We start from the raw sequence: 19,767 nt of genomic DNA, 5'->3' as shown, positions 1-19,767 counted from the left end.
TGTATCTCCCTCTCTCTCTCTGACCCTCCCCCGTTCATCCTCTGTCTCTCTCTGTCTCAAAAGTAAATAAATGTTAAAAAAATTTTTTTTTTTAAATAAAAAATCGTATATAAAGACAAAAGCAAACTCAACAAAATACAACTAAGTTTTGACTCCACAAAGGTTCCATTACTTTATACTTTTATCACAGCCATAATGATATAACATCTGTGGCACAGATGTGCAATTCTCACCTAATCTCCATGTACGTCTTCATGATTCCAGTCCTGCTAGATAGGTGTGCTATATTACTAGTTCAGGCCACAAATTGTGAGCAGAATTAATGTGTATCACTTCCGGGCTGAGGCAGAAAAACTCCCCAGAGGAATACTGCACAGGTTTTCATCCCCTGCCTCAGTGAATATGGAAAACCAGTGATCACAGTCAAGATGGAGTCTTGAGTCATCGCTTAAGGTGAGCTGCCCCCGAAACCCACTAGGCATCCTGAAGGATGCACGTTGAGATTTCTGGGTTGGTTTGTATTGAGGCATAGCCTACCACCGCCCCCCTCCCCGCCCCGACCAACACAGAACCTTCAATCTTTGTCTCTTTGAATTCCACATTTCAACCCATCTACCACAAAGGTACTTATTTCTATGTAAGCTTTGCATATTGTTACTTAAACAAACTCTTTGCTGAGTTAGACAAGGGTATTCTTCAGTGTATTCTTAAGACCTCTCATTCACTGCATTATAGAAAGCATGGTATGAAAGATTGGGGTCTTAAAAGGTAACACATCACAAACTAGTATTTAAATCCATTGAATGTAAAAGAGACACTGGCAATGTGCATCTACAGGAAACAAAATAAAACAAAACAGAAAGAGAATTGATTAATTGTATCTACGCTTCTTCTATTAGTCATATTGAGAAAACCTCAATGTCATTTGCTCATTTGAGACCACTACATACAAGAAGTACCAGAAATCAGTTGCTGTGTGTGTGTGTGTGTGTGTGTGTGTGTGTGTGTGTGGTTAGATAATAGTGTCTTAGATTTGCGTATTAAAAGTAACATAATTCAGTTTCAAGAAGAAATGTGGATAAAGCAGAACCTTATCAAGTACAATCAATAGAACAAGAAAAAATGTTGGCATAACTCTCCAGCTGGGCTAAAACTATTGGGCTATCTGTGAATGCAAACACGTAAGTTAATTACTAATACGTCTCACTTAGCTGCACGAGTCAGTATGTTCGGAATCCAAGTCATTCAGTTCTGCACCGCCTCAGTGAAGCCTAAGTGGTTGTAAGGGAAGCACATTGAGGTCTCCCAGAACAACCAAAAATATGTGTGCTTTCCCAACGCCTTGATGTATTCCTAAAGAAATATAAAGCCTATTTAAAACAGCACTAAGGCCCCAGGAAAATCTGTGATGCTTATATTCAGATGTACATAAGATAACGTTTTCCAGTTTGGCACCTTCTCACAGCACGAATTCCTCAAGATTTTAATTGCATACTTTTTTCAGCATGGGAAACCTGTACTTAACTGTTTGCATTAGAACAGTGATTTTCAAGATGGAGTGCCGGGTGGGATAGTAGAAGGCGAAAAAAGGCATATTAAAATCACCAAGGGAGAATTTTCTTTTTCCTTTTAATTTTTTACAAATGTTTATTTATTTTTGAGAGAGAGAGAGACAGAGCTCGAGTGGGGAGGTGGAGAGAGAGAGAGAGAGAGACAGAGAGAGAGAGAGACAGAGAGAGAGACAGAGAGAGAAACGCAGAATCCAAAGCAGGCTCCAGGCTATGAGCTGTCAGCACAGAGCCCAACACAGGGCTCCAACTCACCAGCCGTGAGATCATGACCTAAGCCAAAGTCAGATGCTCAACTGACTGAGCCACCCAGACACCACAATCACCAAGGGAGAATTTTCAAACCAGCTCACATCCCTATCTCTCTCCCCTCCAGAGCTGATGTGCTCTTAGAGGCTTAGGGCCTAGTGGGGCATGGGGAGGAGGGGTGAATGTGTAGGGGTCTCAGTGATCCTTCTCCAGCCCCAAACAATCCCCCATTTAGAACTCCTGAAATGAAGAGAAACACGTTTCTTTTTGTAAGAGTTTTTAAAGGGGGGCTCCTGAGAGAACAAATACAAACAAAATAACCAACAGAACAGTCTCAATGTTCCTGACTGATACTGAACCAAATGTTTCCCAAGCATTCTCCTCCACACTTTTGTTATCTCAGAGCAGAACAACTTGTTCCAACTTTCTCACTTGACTCTCACATTCTGGGTAACAGAATGTCTCCCGATACTGAATAGCACTGGCGGGATTGTGCTGAAAATCTCTTGCTGATGGCTTCCTGGAGTTTTCATGCGAAGGTAGAATTTAATAGTATTGTCTAAGTATAATGTTTTGTATCTCCCCCATTTTCTTTTCTTCACAAATTTCATCCTTCATTGAAGTAAATTAATACATGCCTATCACATGCTGTAGAGTATCAACAGCTGTCAGAAATATGTAACCAATTGTATTTGATTCAATTGTGTAATTTGACTCTCGGGCTTCAAATCCTATTGATTCCACTCCAAAAGCATCTTAAATTATACTTTTCCTCTATCTCTACTACTGGAGCAGTAAATCCAACTCATCACCTCTCATGAGAGCATTATTTTCAGAATGTCTACCTATCCAGCTATACCTTAAGATTTATTGCTCTCCAAAACAAATATCATTGGGTCATACTAAATTAATCCCTGTTGTTCCTTCTGCACAACCATAAAGACAAAAGCTAAACTTCCTTCCTTTGCTTTGCAAGACCTTTCACAAGCTTTAATCTCAATTCATGCAGTCCCCCACTGTGTATAGCATTCTACAGTATTTTCCCATTGAATCCATTAGACTTTTTAACATTTTGAATACATCAGGACTTTTCTATGACTTCACATATGCCAACTATTATGCTTAGAATGCCTTTCCCCAAATTCTCTATTAAAAAAATAAAAATAAATTCTCTTATTGGTCCTTCAAGGACCAATTCAAATTATATTCCTTCTAAAAGTGTTTTGGGTACCTGTTCCTATATAGTGAGTTACTCTAAAACATAGCCATTTTAAAACAACAAACATCTATTATCTCACAATTTAGCTGGTAGTTCCAGCAAAGGAAATTTCATGCAGTCAGGATGTTGGCTGGGGCTGTAATGATCTGAAGTCTTGACCAGGCTGGAGAATCCACTTCCAAGATGGTTCACTCACATGGCTATTGGCACAAGCTCCTTGTTGACTGTTGGCAGGATACCTCAGTTCCTCATAACACAAACCTCTCCATAAGGCTGCTAAAGTGTCCTAATGACAGCTGGCCTAGAGTGAGAAATCAGAGAGAGAAAGAGCAAGGAGGAAACTACAGTATCTTTTATGAGAGATACTATCTATTCTGCCACATTCTATTCATTGGAAGTATTTCACTAAGTCCTGATAACACTCAAGAAAAACTTCCATGTTTTGCATGGAGGACTGTCAAAGAATTTATAGACATATTTTTATCTTAATTTTTTTATATTTATTTTTGAGAGAGAGAGAGAGACAGAGACAGAGAGACAAAGCTTGAGCAGAGGAGGGGCAGAGAGAAAAAGAGACACAGAATTTAAAGTAGTCTCCGGGCTCTGAGCTGTCAACAGAGAGTCCAACACAGGGCTCAAACTCACAAACCATGAGTGAGATAATGACTTGAGCTGAAGTCGGATGCTTAATCACTGAGCCACCCAGGTGCCCCTATAGACATATTTTTAAACCATCACAAAAGGCTTCAAGGATTTCCTCAGGAAGTCAATTATGCTTTCCTCTGTATCCCCACAGTGTTTATCGGACCAGTATTGTAAAGCTTTATATGTTATATAATGAATTAATTTTAAAAGACATTTTAAGCTTCAATAGGTAAAGAATAAGTTCCTATTTTGCTATTTCCATATGTGTCAATCCCAAGACCCCTAATTTTATTCAATAAATGGTATTTATTCAATAAATGATATCGGGATAATTGGCTAGTCATTTAGCAGAAGAAAGCTGTAACTATCTTGTTCCTTATATAAAAGTGAATTCCAAGCGGATTAAAGATTTAAATTTTTACATAAAACTATAAATGTACCAGAGAAAAATATGAACAAACATTTCTATCATCTATGTGTGGAAAAGGGCTTTTGGAGAATGACATAAAATCTCAAAGTTGTAAGAAGGAAGAAACCAATAAATAAGAGTATTTAAATAGTAAAGCAACTATATAGAAGAAAAAAATTAAACAATAAGAAAACATGCAAAAAGCAAATACTGGGAAATATTAGTAATGTGATAAACAAAAAACTAATTTTCTTAATATGTAAAGAGTTCTTATAATTAATAAGAAAAAGTGTACAGATAAGCAAAGGGTTTCCATATCAAGAAGGCAGAGCAAATGTTACAATCTCTGCATCGTATAACAAATCCAAAAGGTTATACATCTGCAACTAATATAACACTGTATGTTAACTCTACCGGAATTAAAATGAAACTTTAAAAACAATTATAAAATAATTTTTAAAAGTTTAACTGCCCTTGAAACACAAAGGAAACTCTAAGTGTACTGTAAACTATAATAAATCCTTATATAGGAGTTATAATTAGATATATTTATGAGTAACAGTATCCAAAAAACAACAGCTTAAGTGAGACTTTATATATATTAAACATATGAATATACTCATATATATGTGTGAATATAAATATACATATATCTCACGTAAAAGCCTGCAGGTAGAGTTCAGTATGGCAGCTCTACCAAAGTCTTCATTAATCAGATTCCCTTCAGTTCTTCAGTGCCATCCCCGGTGTGTGGCTGTCATCCTTATGGTCCAAGATGTCCCATAGATCTCCAGCCTCCCTATCTCCATTCCAGGAAGTGTCCAAAAAGGAGCTATTAACTGAAGAAAGTTCCTAACAACCACCACATGCATTTCTGCTTACATCTTGTTGATTAAAACTTAGAAACAAGGCCTTATCTATGCAGGAGGGGTTAGGGAATATAGTCTTTATTTTGTAAATTCAGACATCCAGCTAAAAAAATATTTCTATGAGAGAAGAAGAATATATATTTCAAAATATCAGCAGCTTCTACATCCACTACAGGTCAAAGCTAAGATAAAAAAAGATTTAAGGAAAACCTCAGCCTAAACCATTACAAAATTTAGATTGAAAGACACAAAGACTGAAGATCATTGGCACCAAAGTCCCAATAATGGCCACATTCTGTAGAAAATGTCCATAAGCCTTTGTTCCTAAGCCTTTGAGCTGCCCCCAATCTTTACCTTTCCATAATCTAGTTGACCACTTACTCTTCAGACTGTGAGATATACCCCAATATCAAACCAATGGATGATGATATTTTTCTCCCATGAAATTAGCTAGAGTCAGGGGGGTGGGTGAGAGGGGAAAATGGGTGATGGGTATTGAGAAAGACACTTGTTGGGATGAGCACTGGGTGTTGTATGTAAGCGATGAACCACGGAAATCTACCCCAAAAACCAAGAGCACACTTTACACACTGTATGTTAGCCAATTTGACAAAAAATTACATTAAAAACATAGTCAAATGCATGCATGCACACATAAACACACACACACACACACACACACACACACACACACACACACACACCCATGCATTGCATGCACACACAAAGTGATGGGAGTATTTCTTGAGAAATGAAGAAAAGTTTGGTTTGTGTAGTTTATTAGCATTTACCTACCTCAATAGAAAAAGGCATATTTCTCTGCACCTTTCCATCCCTCTGAATATCACTTCAGGGGTTCGACAGAGGTTCTAAAATATCTAACTGTAATTCCTTTTCTAAAATATCTAATGGTAATTCTTTTGAATTTTGTGTTTTAAATGCAAATATAATTCTATTATTTTCCTACTTAAAATGGTGGGATGAATCTCAATCATTTTTCAGGATAAAGTCCAAACTCCTTTCATGCCATAGAAATCTCCCTGGGACGTGGCCTCTGCATTAATCTCTATCTTCATCTGTGTTGATCTGTACCATCTCCTAACACAATTATTTATTGAAAGTCTACTGTGCATCAGCCACTGTCCTAAAAACTAGGTAGGATACTCCTAGAATTCAGGAATGATATTTAAAATATCTAGCCACTAGTACAACATTACATAGACAACTAGAATAAATACCAACCAGCTAGAAACAAGTGATAAAGCTTTTATCAGTGTGTATTATGAGACTATCAACCTGAATACAGCAATAAATATGGCAGAGCCCCTTACCGCAGAGATACATTTTTTTAAAATGGGAATCAAGAACACATTAGCAAGTTATTAAGAAAACTTCAGGTACAGAGGTACCCGGGTGGCTCAGTTGGTTAAGCATCCAACTCTTGATTTTGGCTCAGGTCACGATTTCACGTTTGTGAGATCAAGCCCTGCATCGAGCTCTGTGCTGACAACATGGAGCCTGCTTGGGATTCTCTCTCTTCCTCCCTCTCTGCTCCTCCCCTACCCACTCACTCGTGCTTTCTTTCTCTCTTGCTCTCTCTCTCTCTCTCTCTCTCTCTCTCTCAAAATAAATAAATAAACATTAAAAAAAGAAAATTTCAGGTACAAGGGTATGAAGAAGATAAAATAGAAAAAATTTCATCTGAGGAGGTAGCATTTCAATGGATATCTGAATAAATAAAATGTGATAAATTGAAGGGTATCCCCGAAAAATGACATGCCCATGTCTTAATCCCCAGAACCCATGAATGTTGGCCATTTGTGAAAAGGGTCTTTATAATAATAATATGATAACATAATCCTTCTTTCCAGCCTTTGTAATTATCCTTAACTCTCTTGCGGTGGCCCTGAGAAGGTTTGCAGTGACAGTGATAAGATACACAGGGATACACTGCCTAAAGAGAATTTTAAAATAATAAGAAAGCAAACTAAAAAGCCCATCTGCTGTTTATTATCACTCTCTGCTGGCAATTCTAAATAATGTCAGTTCTAGAATATTCCGCCTCCACTGTGGTAAACTGATCCCACTGCCCACCCCCTTGAAGTGTCCACCCCTCTTTTACACCTTCCTCCCTCTGTAGTACTTGGCAAAACTCTGACCCTTTTGGCTATAGCAGTCTGCCTGTTCTGTGTCTAACTCTAAAACAGCTGAATGTGGCTGAAGAAAATTGTTATATGATCCAGCTACAATTCGTGACTTCCAGTCCCAAATGGGCACTAAACACTGGTGAATATTTCACTATACTTCCTTGGACTATTTGTTTTCCCATTTTCCCAAATTACTATTTCACACCTTTTTTCTTCCTTCAAATCTGCAATGCCCTGCCCACTTCTCTCATTATCATCGGATTCATACTTCATTAAGCAAGTACAAGCAAGGACTGAGATGGGAATTTCCTCATCTTTCTAAGACCATCAAATATACCACTTCTACCTGTAAAGTCTACCTTTGTGCCTCTCCTTCTAATAGATGAGATATTCCTGCACCTGTATGCTTCTCCACTTGTGCTTTGGATCACATCTTTTCAAGGACTTAAGGCATACAATAACCTCCTCCTCTCTCAAATTGATAATTATAAATAATGGATGGATGGGTGGATGGATGGATGGACGGACAGACAGACAAATGGATAAGGAGAGGAAGAGAGAGAATTACGTTCCCTGATCACATCTCCTTGCAGCTACAACTCCTCCCCTTTTTTCTTTTTTTTTTGCTTCTTTCCCCAGAAACAATTCTCCAGATTGATGTCTCAAGTCATTCTCTCCATTTCCTTGCTTCCTAGCTTCTCATCAATCTGATCTAACTGGAGTTTGTCACCACCGTTCTACAGGAACTGTGCTAAGCAAGATCACCAAAACCCCCAACACGTCCTAACTGATGTCACTTCTTTTCCCTTATCTCAAGCACTCAGCTATTTTACAACCCCTTCTCCTTGAAACATCTTCTCCTTTTGTGGCACCACATTGTCTGGTGTTCTTCCTGGCTAACCAGCTGCTATTTCTCAGCTCATTCACATCTTTAAATACCACCTCATGCACTTCATTCTTACAAATATCTATTTCCACCTCTGACCTCTCCCCTCAACTCTCTGTCTAAAAGGCATTCATTTCCATCTTAACATGTTCAAACCTGAACTCTTGATTTTCCCCCATATAGGTTCTTCTACCATGTTCCCCTTAATACACGATATACAGCCTACCCAGTTGCTCAAGCCAGAAGCCTAATAGTTAGTTTTCTTCTTTTTTTTCTCATATCCCAAATTAAACCCATCAGAAGTCTTAACTTTAAAAACATATCCTACTCTAACCATTTCTTTCCATGCTTTATCATAGTGGTCCAACCCATCAATGTCTTTCACGCATGCTACTAAAATCTCCTCCTGTTTGTCCATCTATCATTCTTGCACCAAATATTCTATACTCCATAAAAAACAGGAATGGACCTTTAAAAATGCAAATCATGGGATGCCTGAGTGGCTCAGTCCACTGAGCATCTGACTCTTGAGTTTTAGTTCAGGTCATGATCCCAGGCTTGAGCCCAACATCAGGCTCCATTCTGAGCATGAAGCCTGCTTGAGATTCTCTCTCTCCCTCTCCCTTAGTGCCTCTTCCCCACTCACACTTTCTCTCTAAAATTAAAAAAAAAAATTAAATAAAAATGCAGATCATATCATGTTTCTTTCCTGGTGAAAATCTCCTGGTGACTTTTCATCACACCTAAAACAAAATAAAAAATGTTCACCGTGGCCTAGAAACCCCTGCACTGTCTCATCTCTACCTACGTGATCTCATCCTATGCAGCTCTCTCTCATTGCTCAATACATTTCAGCAATATTGACCTTTTTTCTCTTTTCCGGTTGTGATCAAGACCTTTCTCAGAATAAGTTCACATCCTAGTTTGCCTGGCTGGTCCAGGTTCGTCACTGTTGTGCTGATGTCCTATCCACTTTAGTATTTGTCCCAGACATATTATTCTGCTTTAAAATCAAGGCTTATTAACAGTTACCAGGATGTTAATAAGCCAGGATGAGCTTGGTAGGTCTTCACTTTGTACTTCTAGTTAGTTCCTTGGTCTTGTGGAATATTAAACAAGACACATGTGCAGTGAACTAAGCTCTTACCCTAACAAACTGGTTAAATCTGAAAGATGACCATCAGCGAGCATTCTCTGTTTTTCAGACCCTTTACAAAGGAAAAGTTACAAATAAGCTGAGTTCTTCCAAACACTGGGATAAAAAAGCCTAGGGAGAGCCAACTTTTCCAGGTCTCAGTTGATGGTAAGGAGATGCAGTAAATATTTCTACCTCTAATGTAGGATCACCAGAGAGAGATAAACAAAACCTACCATGAAAGGCTATTTCTGGTGTAGTTGCCAGTGGGGCAAGACCTTGGGTAATATCCTGTGGATTACTGGGCTGGGTGTTGAAGTCTTACAGCAAGATTGTCCTCCTTTTTATGGGAAACTAGTAAGAGAGCACAGATTCTGAGCACAGATTACAGCTGATGACTTTTAGCCCTGATTCAGCCCCTGAGGAGCAGGGTAGGTTGTGTGGGTTGGCAGCAATGCTAGTGAAAGGGATTTGCTCCATCTGCCCAGACCACCAAGGCTTCAGAAGGGACTCCCAGAGCAGCAACATGTGTAATAGTGCTCAAAATGATACCATTCGGCCCACTCCCAATCTTTAGGAGATAGAAATTTGGGACAACTTCATCAGACTAAGTAGGTAACCCTGGGGTCCATGAGGATATCTGGAGATGAAAAAGAAAAAAATAGGCTGCCACACATTATAAAATAGAGATTTAGAGTCATATTCATTTTATAGTAAAGAATATTAGCATTTTTTAAACTCTATTCTGGATCATTTCACTTACACTTCATAACACATAATAAATCTGAACACACTATTAACAAGAGAACTGCTACAAAGCCCCTGATGCCTAGTGCATGCTGGGTAAACAGTAGGCAATATCACTGACTAGTAGTACCAGGAGTACCCACACTATGTAAGGTGCCTCCAAGTTTCCAAGAAGTTACAGACTCCTGTTTACACCTTCAGACTGTACATTCTGTTTGGGTTGTAACTTGAATACAAATGAATTTAAATGATAATGAAAGTCAAAATGAGAGTAGCTCAAAAGTAAGTATTCCAACAATAAATGCTGCAGGGGGTCAATTAAAGGGCATTATTTGGAGCTGGTTAATATCTCTTTATATAAAAATTATTGAATTTATGATTACAATAGTCTATACAAATCTCAGTCAACAAACAAAATAATGCCAACAACATCTCAGTAAAGGAAGTTGTAAGCACCAAGAACAAGTTTAATGTTTTAACCTATTTTCCTAGCCCTTAAAATAATTTACCGCTATAAGTTCAATTAAAGTACATGTTTTTTACATGGCAATGAGAAAGAATGAAATATGGCCTTTTGTAGTAACGTGGATGGAATTGGAGAGTGTGATGCTAAGTGAAATAAGCCATACAGAGAAAGACAGATACCATATGTTTTCACTCTTATGTGGATCCTGAGAAACTTAACAGAAATCCATGGGCGAGGGGAAGGGAAAAAAAAAAAAAAAAAAAAAAAGAGGTTAGAGTGGGAGAAAGCCAAAGCGTAAGAGACTCTTAAAAACTGAGAACAAACTGAGGGTTGATGGGGGGTGGGAGGGAGGGGAGGGGAGGTGATGCGTATTAAAGAGGGCATCTTTCGGGATGAGCACTGGGTATTGTATGGAAACCAATTTGACAATAAATTTCATATATTAAAAAAAAAACAAAAAAAAATAAACATTACAAAAACATTTTTAAAAATTAAAAATAAATAAATAAATAAAATAAAGTACATGTTTTTGGTTAAAGTTTATTTATTTATTTTGAGAGAGAGAGAACAAGTGGGGGAGGGGCAGAGAGAAAGGGGGACCTAAGATCTGAAGCTGACTTTGTGCTGATAGGAGAGAGCCTGATGTGGGGCTGAACTCCCAAACCATGAGATCATGACCTGAGCCGGTCAGATGCTTAACCAACTGAGCCACCCTCAATTAAGGTACACATTGAGCAACAGTAAGAACCCAGACAAAATAAGATGACCACTCATTCATGGTCCACAATGTTACAGCACTTCAGTAAATTACTGTAGGACCTAGAAACTATCTCACCAATGTCCCAGAATGATAAAACGCAGGAATGTTAATTTATGTAAACCAAGCATACAAGTGACTAATGTCAGTGGACAACTTCACATAGAGGAATGTGGTCTAAATAATACAATTTCTTTGGACACATGCTTCACAGAAACAAAATTTTCAGATGAGCTTGGTGGGGACAGGCTCAGAATGAGGGGCAGAGCGGTTAATTTTATGATTTGAATGTTTAATAACATTTGATCTAATGGCCTTATGGGTCCATTTCCTTAATAAGGAAAGAATCCCCAAATAGCTCCATAATTTATGTTGAACACCTAGAACATGGTCTGGCTTGCTGTGGGCATTTAATAATATTTGTTGAATGAATGAGTGAAAGTTTCCCTGAACAACACTTGGATAATCATTGGCAAACTTTGTCTTTATATTTTTTTACAATTTTTCCTGAAATGTTCTCAATTGTATTATTCCAATTGACACATTTTTTAAATGATATATGAACACTTTTAATCCTTTATACTCAACATTCACTAGCTGGAAAGCCAGTTGTTCTTTTAAAACAGAGTTTCTTGGGACACCTGGGTGGTTTAGTCGGTTAAGCATCTGACTTCAGCTCAAGTCATGATCTCATGCTCTGGTCCATGAGATCTCGTGGTCTGGTCTGCGTCAGGCTCTGTGCTGACAGCTCAGAGCCTGGAGCCTGCTTCACATTCTGTGTCTCCCTCTCTCTCTGCCTCTCCCCAGCTTGTGCTCTGTCTCTCTGTCTCTGTCTCTGTCTCTCTCTGTCTCTCTCAGAAATGAATAAACATTAAATTTTTTTTTATTTTTTTTAAACAGTTTCCCACCTTCAGCACTGTTGAGACATCTAAACCGATCATTCTTTATTGTGAAGCGCTCTCCTGTGCACTGTTAGATGTTTAGCAGCATCACTGACCTCTATGCACTAACGCTGGTAGAACACACACACCCTCCTGTGTTTCCTGTTAATATTTACATTTGCAATGCATGATAACACTTTGCTTCATGGTTTTGACATAGTTCACTGCGATAAGACTAAGTGAAAAGACGTTTGGTTGGGGGTAGGGAGAAGTAGAGTACAAGCAAGGTTTGGGGGAGGAAGAACAGCTAAGAACAGTTATGAACAGTTAAGCCAACCAAAAATGTCCACAGGCATTGCCAAATATCCCCTGAGCACAAAACTAACCTCAATTGACAACCAGTTCTTTAAAGCGATATAGCTGCTCTTATCTGTTAAGTACTAATTTCAGAATTTAACTGTCAAAAACAATGTCACCGTGAGGTTTTGGAGTCTTCCCCATGTCTCTCCTAAACGCCACCCTATCTCCCAGGCCATTACATAGATACACTATAACCATTAGTAATTTCAGGGAGAGGGAAAAGAAAATAATTTGGGAGGAAACCAAGCCCTTATTTCCTATTCAGCAGAACGGATTTTTTTTCCCCTGCATGTGCTTTTCCTAACAAAACGGGAACTTCAATCCCAAAGAAACTCTCAGGGACTGATGGCCTGTTCTCCCTGCCTCTTGATAAAGGTCTCAGCAAGTCACAGATACTTTTCTGTTTTAAAGTCAGATTTTGCATTTCAATATCTTTTACTATGCCTTAGACTTAGATCCAATTACCTTCAGAGACTATTTTTTTTTTCCCTTCATCCTGAATCTTTTCTTCACTTACCCAGTCAGGAAAGTCAGAAAAGCTTAATGTGCCAGGAGTCACAAAAATGCCATTCTGATAAGCACTCAGAGCAAGGACATGTGTCTAAAAAAAGCTTTAGGTTATTTCAGGAACTTACTAAAAGAGGTTCATAAGCTAAGTGTTTCAGTCAATAAATTTGGTTTAAATGTGAACTGGGTAATAGGATAACATCAGTCCAAACTTCAGGACTTTTCCACTTCAAAGAATTGCCTAGGAGAGATTCACAGGTTGCTTCCAGTTGCAAGCCTTGCTGCAGAAACTACTCTTTCTAAATACTTAAATGTAAAGAATAATAAAGGGCAACAGCCAGAAACGTAGGCTCACAAAAATTTTGATCATTTTTCTTTCCCATCCGAGAATTCCTTCAGCCTAAACTAGGATTACAAGTAAAATAGATCATTGATTTTGAACAGGAGAAGCAGTGAGTGCATGACCAGCTATCAATTGCCCAAGATGAAGTCTCTCCTGGCTGGTATTGTCTTGTTTTGTTTTGTTTTTTAATTTATGTTTTTTTAAGTAAATGCTTAGGACTAAGTATTATTTTTCTCAGAGAGAAAAGTATAAAAATTGAACTGACCTATATGACTTATCATAGTTAACAAACCAATTTTTAAAAGGAAAAGAAATTGCTATAAAACAGATTGCTGAAAAAGATGTGAAAATCAGATAAAATTTAAAAGCTTCCCTGGGTAAAAAGGGGTAATTAGTCTGGGTAATTCCACTTTTGTTATTTATTCTAGTAACTGCGTGATTATAGACACATGACTATTCTATTTAATTTGCCAACTGATTTTTCCAGGGCATCTACGTTGTTTGATTTTCTAGAATTTCTTCATTTATCAAATAGAGATGATGTTGATCTTCCTCATACAGGGACTGATAAGATGAATTTAAAGCATCTATTCTGAAAATATATTATGCAAATTGAAAATTTACTTTCTTAAAGAGCATATTAATCATGTGGTTGGTGTTTAGTAATTGTTCGATATCGTTCTTTCTTCCTTTCTTTGTCCCTTCCTTAGTCTAGGAACTAGTCTGGGGACTAGGAAAAGCACTGAGCCAGGAGTCAGGAAAACTATTCTCCTACTAGACTGTCACTAACTACTTGAGATCAGACAAATCTCAGTGTCCTCACCTTTAACACAGAGTAACATTATTTCCCTTCTCTACTTCATATACTTTTACGACCATGAAATGAGATAAGGCATGTGAAAAACACTCTCAAGTTGTAATATCCTTCATAAAACTAAGATGCTATTAGCCAGGACTTTAAAGTAAAAACTAAAGTAAAAACTTGGGCCTATGAAGAATTCGTCATAGCGTCTATCATTTATAAATCTTAGATGACCTTCAGTTTTTAAGGACTCCAAGTAGTTATTCATCTTTCCCTAACCCCCTGAGCATATATCAGTCAAAACTCACTAGCATTATGTTCCAGGAGCCTAATTCTTATTCCACAAAACCCTGGGGGACCCAAAAAGGATAAAAATCTGACCTATGTTAGTGCCTACACTCATTATATAACAGTGCACATACCAAACATTTTCAAAATATATCTCAGAATAGCAGAATAGCAAAACCAGTTCTCACGTAGCAAAATTAACACAGACCTTGTCAATTTTCTCTTCTCTGTTAACTTGTCATACTCTCAGACCCTCGTTTATCAATGTCTTTCCTGTTGACCTCAACTTCATGAAATCCTGCATCTGTTGTGAATATTGCCGGTAAGCTTTGCATTACACTTGCCCTGGATATTAGTGATAGTTAATTACCAGGACTGATATTAAGCAGGGAGGCAGTCATGAGTAGAAAACGTATTGGCTCTCAATCCATTAGTGGATGTTGTCCTATCCTGATGGCTTTTGCATCCCTGTGTACTAAATGCAGAAACCAGGATAATGAATGGTCAGGAAAGGAGAACACCCTATTCCTACCTCAAAAGGTTGCCATGAGTATAAAAATGAAATTGTTCTTGGCATACAGTAAGCTTCCATAAATGTTGCTTATTTGTATTTTTAAAGATACAAGGCAATAAGCAGAAGCCGTTTGGCATAAACAAGGAGAGATGGAAGAAGTAATCAATGGTGAGGTAGGAAAAAATCTACAGAGGGAAAGCAAAGAAAGAGGTGCTGAGTTACCAGCATGACAAGTAGAATTAGCCTGGGCTCCCTCGCTGATCTGGGACACTGTGGCCTTGCTCAGTTTCCTGGCTCTTTTTGCAAACTCCGAGGACATCGTGACAATAGACTGCTATCACCTGAGGTAACCGAAGGATGTCTCAACCCTGAAATAACAAAACCATCTATTTGTTAAATTTTAATCAACCGGACCTGCTCTGAGAAGATACTGACAAAAGAAACACTCCCTTCACCTAATGAAAGAGACTTTTTCTTTTCCTATTTAATTGGGTCTCTGACCTGTTCTGTTCCTTGAGATTCAATAGATCTCAAAGGATACTTTCTCCAACCTTCATTTTTTAAAAAAAATCCTTAGTAATACATTAAGTATATATAACACTCCATAATTTATGAAGCATTTTATGCCACATTCACAAGAGGAGAGTGTATCAAATCCTGGGAATGAAATCTTGGAATTTTCATTTTTAATAAAATGACCTAGATGAGTATACAGCTTCACAATTTTTCACCTATTGAATGAGAATCAGATTCCAGTTTTGTCTTCTCAGGAGTATTCACCTGTCATCGGAACTGAAGTTGTGGGTACTTAAAATCTCTTCAATCACACAAGGTCTTTTGGTTTATTACATAAATTACTAATACCATCCATGGGTTTTTCATTAGTTAACTAATTCATTATTCTATTCAATAGTGATATTGAGCATGCAATTAACATGTGTCAAGCAATGTATTAGAGGCTAGGTTTTACTAGCTCACCTTTCAAGGTCAACCTTTTACAGACCAGAATTACATAGCTAGGGTACCCATGAGGAGACCTGTCCATGACAACCCAAACTGAATTTCCCATAGAGACATCAATTCTATAATAAAAAACATTTGAAATTCTAAGTAGACAGAATTAGAATTCAAATCCCAGCTCTGCCAGTCTTGACTGCTATTTATTTGGAGCAATTTCTCCAAACATCTATAAAATGGGAATAATAGCACCTGTCTCATGGGATGTAAGGATAAGAGACAATGCTAACATATGTAAAGTGCCTGGTCAGTGTTTGGCTTGTATAGTTGATGCTTAATAAACAATACATATTTCTATTATTATTAAAGGAGGCAAGACCAGACTTTTTTATAAGGGAGAGTCTTAGAAACCTCGATATCCTGTATTATCAATATTCCCATTTTCCAAACGAAAAGAAAATGCTTAGAGAAAAGTTAAATCGCTCATCCATGTAACAAACTTATTTGGCATTTACTATGTGTCTGACCAGAGCTAGTCTCTGCACATACAAGGATGAAGAGGATAGTAACTAAACTCAAGCACTCACTGTCTCACAGAGGAGACACGTGAGAATGCTAAATGCCCCCAAAGAGGGAAGCCCAGGGTTGTGGGAGCACATGAGTGAGCTCCTTCAGGACGCTAGTGAGAGTGGGCGTCAAGGCGGCTCCCCAAAGGGGATGTCCTAGCTGAGTCATGATGGAAGTAACCTGACAAAAAGTGGTTCATCAGTGGCAGCCTGGCCTTGAAACCAAATCCTTGCCCCCAAAACCAGTGAACTTCTCACTATACTATAGCTCCTGTGATTAGATTCAACTAACAAGTACTTTTTTAGCACTTGCTTTACAGAAAAGTCTGTAGTAGGTGGCAACAAAGGTGAATAATTACAGTTCTCTTGTCATGAAAGCAAGAGGAACTAAGACAGACATACAGATAACCAACTCAAAACGTAAGTGGCAAAAGAGTTTAGTATTCACAATCAAGTGTTGGATGTTCTACTTCAGCTTTTAGCTGGTTTTCAGATTTCCAACATGGAGGTGAGTGATTCCACACATCCCATGTGGTAACGGGCCAATAACACCACCACAGATGATTCCACAGATGTGAATACCACCAGGTAGCAAAGCTAAGGGGATATGATTCACCACTTTATCTGTAAATTGTAATACAGGTTCTTTAATTTCTGCTTCACACAAATTAAAAGGAGCTTCTTTTCTGACTTGTAGGTGCCAAGAATTCCGTATTTCACTGTACAGAGTGCTTCTGCTTACTTTAAACTGTTTACTGGTAAACCTATTTAAACTATTTTATTTAAGGCAACTACATCTTTGTAGTTGAAATTTTCCTTTAGTTTTCTTTTCAGTGCTTTCTTCATCAGATTTGGGGATCAGAATTATGCTTGCCTCAGGAAATTATTGAGAAAACTTCCCACACCCTGTGCTTTGGAGCAATATAGGAATTATCTGGCCCCTAACAGTTATATTCGGTTCTTCTAAAAATTCTGTGGAACTCTGAAGTCAGTACTTACTAACAGCAGTGCTGCCTGATCAGTACAGATTCACCTTCAGAATCCTTTTTTTTTTAATGTTTATTTTTGAGATAAAAAGAGAGCACAAATGGGGGGAAAGGTAGGAAGAGAAGAGAAGGGAGGACCCAAAGTGGGCTCCATGCTGACAGCAACAAGTGAGGTCATGACCTGAGCCAAAGGCAGATGCTCAACCGACTGAGCCACCCAGGTGCCCCTCAGACTCCTTCTTAACACAGCATTCCACATAACCATTAAGTGACAAACACAGATCAGTTAATTTAGTTTCAATCTTTCTTCTACGGTTGACCCTTGAACAACATGAGTTTGAACTACAGCAGGTCCACTTACACGTGGATGGTTTTTCAATAAATACAGTACAGTACTCTAAATGTTTTTTATTCCTTATGATTTTCTTAACATTTTCTTTTCTTTAGCTTACTCTAGTGTGAGAATACAGTATACATACAACATACAAAATACGAGTTAATCAATTGTTTATATTAGTGGTAAGGCTTCCATCCAACAGTATTAGTGGTTAAGTTTCGGGGGAGTCAAAAGTTATATGCAGATATTCAATTGCAAAGAGTGAGACCCCCAAGCCCCTCACTGTTCAAGGGTCAACTGTATTAGAGATGAATTTAAGGGGCACCTGGGTGGCTTAGCTGGTTAAGCCTCTGACTTTGGCTCAAGTCACGATCTCATGGTTCATGGGTTTAAGCCCCATGTCGGGGTCTATGCTGACAGCTCAGAGCCTGGAGTCCGCTTGGGATTCTGTGTCTCCCTGTCTCTCTCTGTCCCTCCCTGATTTACACGTGCGCATGCGCGCTCTCTCTCAAAAATAAATAAACATCAAAAAACAAAAGAAATTAATTTAAGGGGCACCTGGGTGGCTCAGTTGGTTAAGTGTCCGACTTTGGCTTAGGTCATTATTCTGCAGTTCATGGGTTCCAGCCTCGCATCAGATTCTCTGCTCTCAGCACAGAGCCTGGAGCCTGCTTCAGATTCTGTGTCCTACCCACTCTGTCTCTGTCCTTCCCCACCTCTCTCTCTCTCTCTCTCTCTCTCTCTCAAAAATAAATAAACATGTTTAAAAAAAGAAATAAATTTAAGTTTTGAATTATTTTCTGTGTATGGCTTTGACAAAATCCCATAGATTTTCATATGTAATTATCCCCTTTTTAATAATTTCTAAATAGTCATTGACTTTTATTTTTATTTCCTCCTTGGCCTATAAGTTCTTCATTTAGTAAAATACCCATAGAAAGTAAAACCTAGGGAAACTTACCATGTGTGTCGCTGGTACAGTTTCCAAAATAATGTCACTTTACCCTCACCGATTGTCCCTGAAGCACACCCTTGTTTAAACCTCCACTGGTTTATAATGGAAACCTTGTCAGGTTACAATGAGGAATCATCCACTTACTTCTCAAGAGGCCCCAACATACCTGCTGTTCAAGTCTCCTCAGGTTTTGCTTCAGTTGATCTCCTCTGTTGCACACATTCCTGAAGTTCCACATTTCTCTCATGTCAGTGGTATCTTTCTCTCTTTTCCAGTGGTCCTTTAGAAGTTTTCTTGTTTCCTCCTTTTTTCTTTTTTTCTTTCTTTCTTTTCTTTTTTTTTTTTTTTTTTTTTTTTACAATTTTGCTTCTTTTGATGGACTGTGGAGAAGCAAAGAAGGTAAATCCATAGGCTCAGAACAGGATTGTGAAGGCAGAAACCCAAAATCTATTTTAACTGTTTCAAGTGCCACCCAGGTGTCCATACCCTTAGTAAGGCTTTCCTGTTTGCTTTACTCTTCTTAAACCTGAGAAAATTATCTAATTTGATCACATATATATATGTGTCACATATATCACGTATATATGTTATATGTTCTATATACTAATGTAATAAATTTGAACATATGAGCCAAATAATGCAATAGTGTCTATGTGTGAACAGGAATTCAGAGCTTAAAAACAATGAAAATATGAAGAAAAGTATTTTCTATAATTATGAGATTTAAAACCATTAAGCAATGTTTTGTCCATTTGCCTAACAGAAGCAAAAAGAGGAATCCCATTACATAATGGTCCAAAATGGAAATTCCTAAAAAGTCTCAGAAACAAGGTACTTTTAAATATTTTTTAAAATATTTTAAAAGTCTCAGAAACAAGGTACTTTTAAATATTTAAATTATTTTGGGGAGCCTGGGTGGCTCAGTCGGTTAAGCGGCCGACTTCGGCTCAGGTCATGATCTCGCGGTCCGTGAGTTCAAGTCCCGCGTCGGGCTCTGTGCTGACAGCTCAGAGCCTGGAGCCTGTTTCAGATTCTGTGTCTCCCTCTCTCTGACCCTCCCCCATTCATGCTCTGTCTCTCTCTGTCTCAAAAATAAATAAACGTTAAAAAAATTTTTTTTAATTAAAAAAAATAAATAAAGGACGAAGAAATTTTTTTTAAGTTTATTTATTTA

At 38.0% G+C, this 19,767-nt stretch overlaps 1 long non-coding RNA gene across 1 annotated transcript in view; it reads right to left on the bottom strand.

Moving 5' to 3' along the window:
- The window catches only part of LOC131496343 (uncharacterized), a 368,341-nt gene extending 349,397 nt beyond the window's left edge, over positions 1-18,944 (bottom strand). The window contains exon 1 of the long non-coding RNA XR_009254445.1: positions 18,760-18,944. This is a non-coding gene — a long non-coding RNA (uncharacterized LOC131496343). The remainder of the gene's footprint in view (positions 1-18,759) is intronic.
- Between the last annotated feature and the right edge of the window lie 823 nt (positions 18,945-19,767).

Source organism: Neofelis nebulosa, chromosome 15 (assembly GCF_028018385.1).
Source record: "Neofelis nebulosa isolate mNeoNeb1 chromosome 15, mNeoNeb1.pri, whole genome shotgun sequence".
NCBI classification, from domain to species: Eukaryota; Metazoa; Chordata; class Mammalia; order Carnivora; family Felidae; genus Neofelis; species Neofelis nebulosa.
Note: the sequence above shows the minus strand (reverse complement) of the source record. Positions and strands in the feature narration are given on the sequence as shown.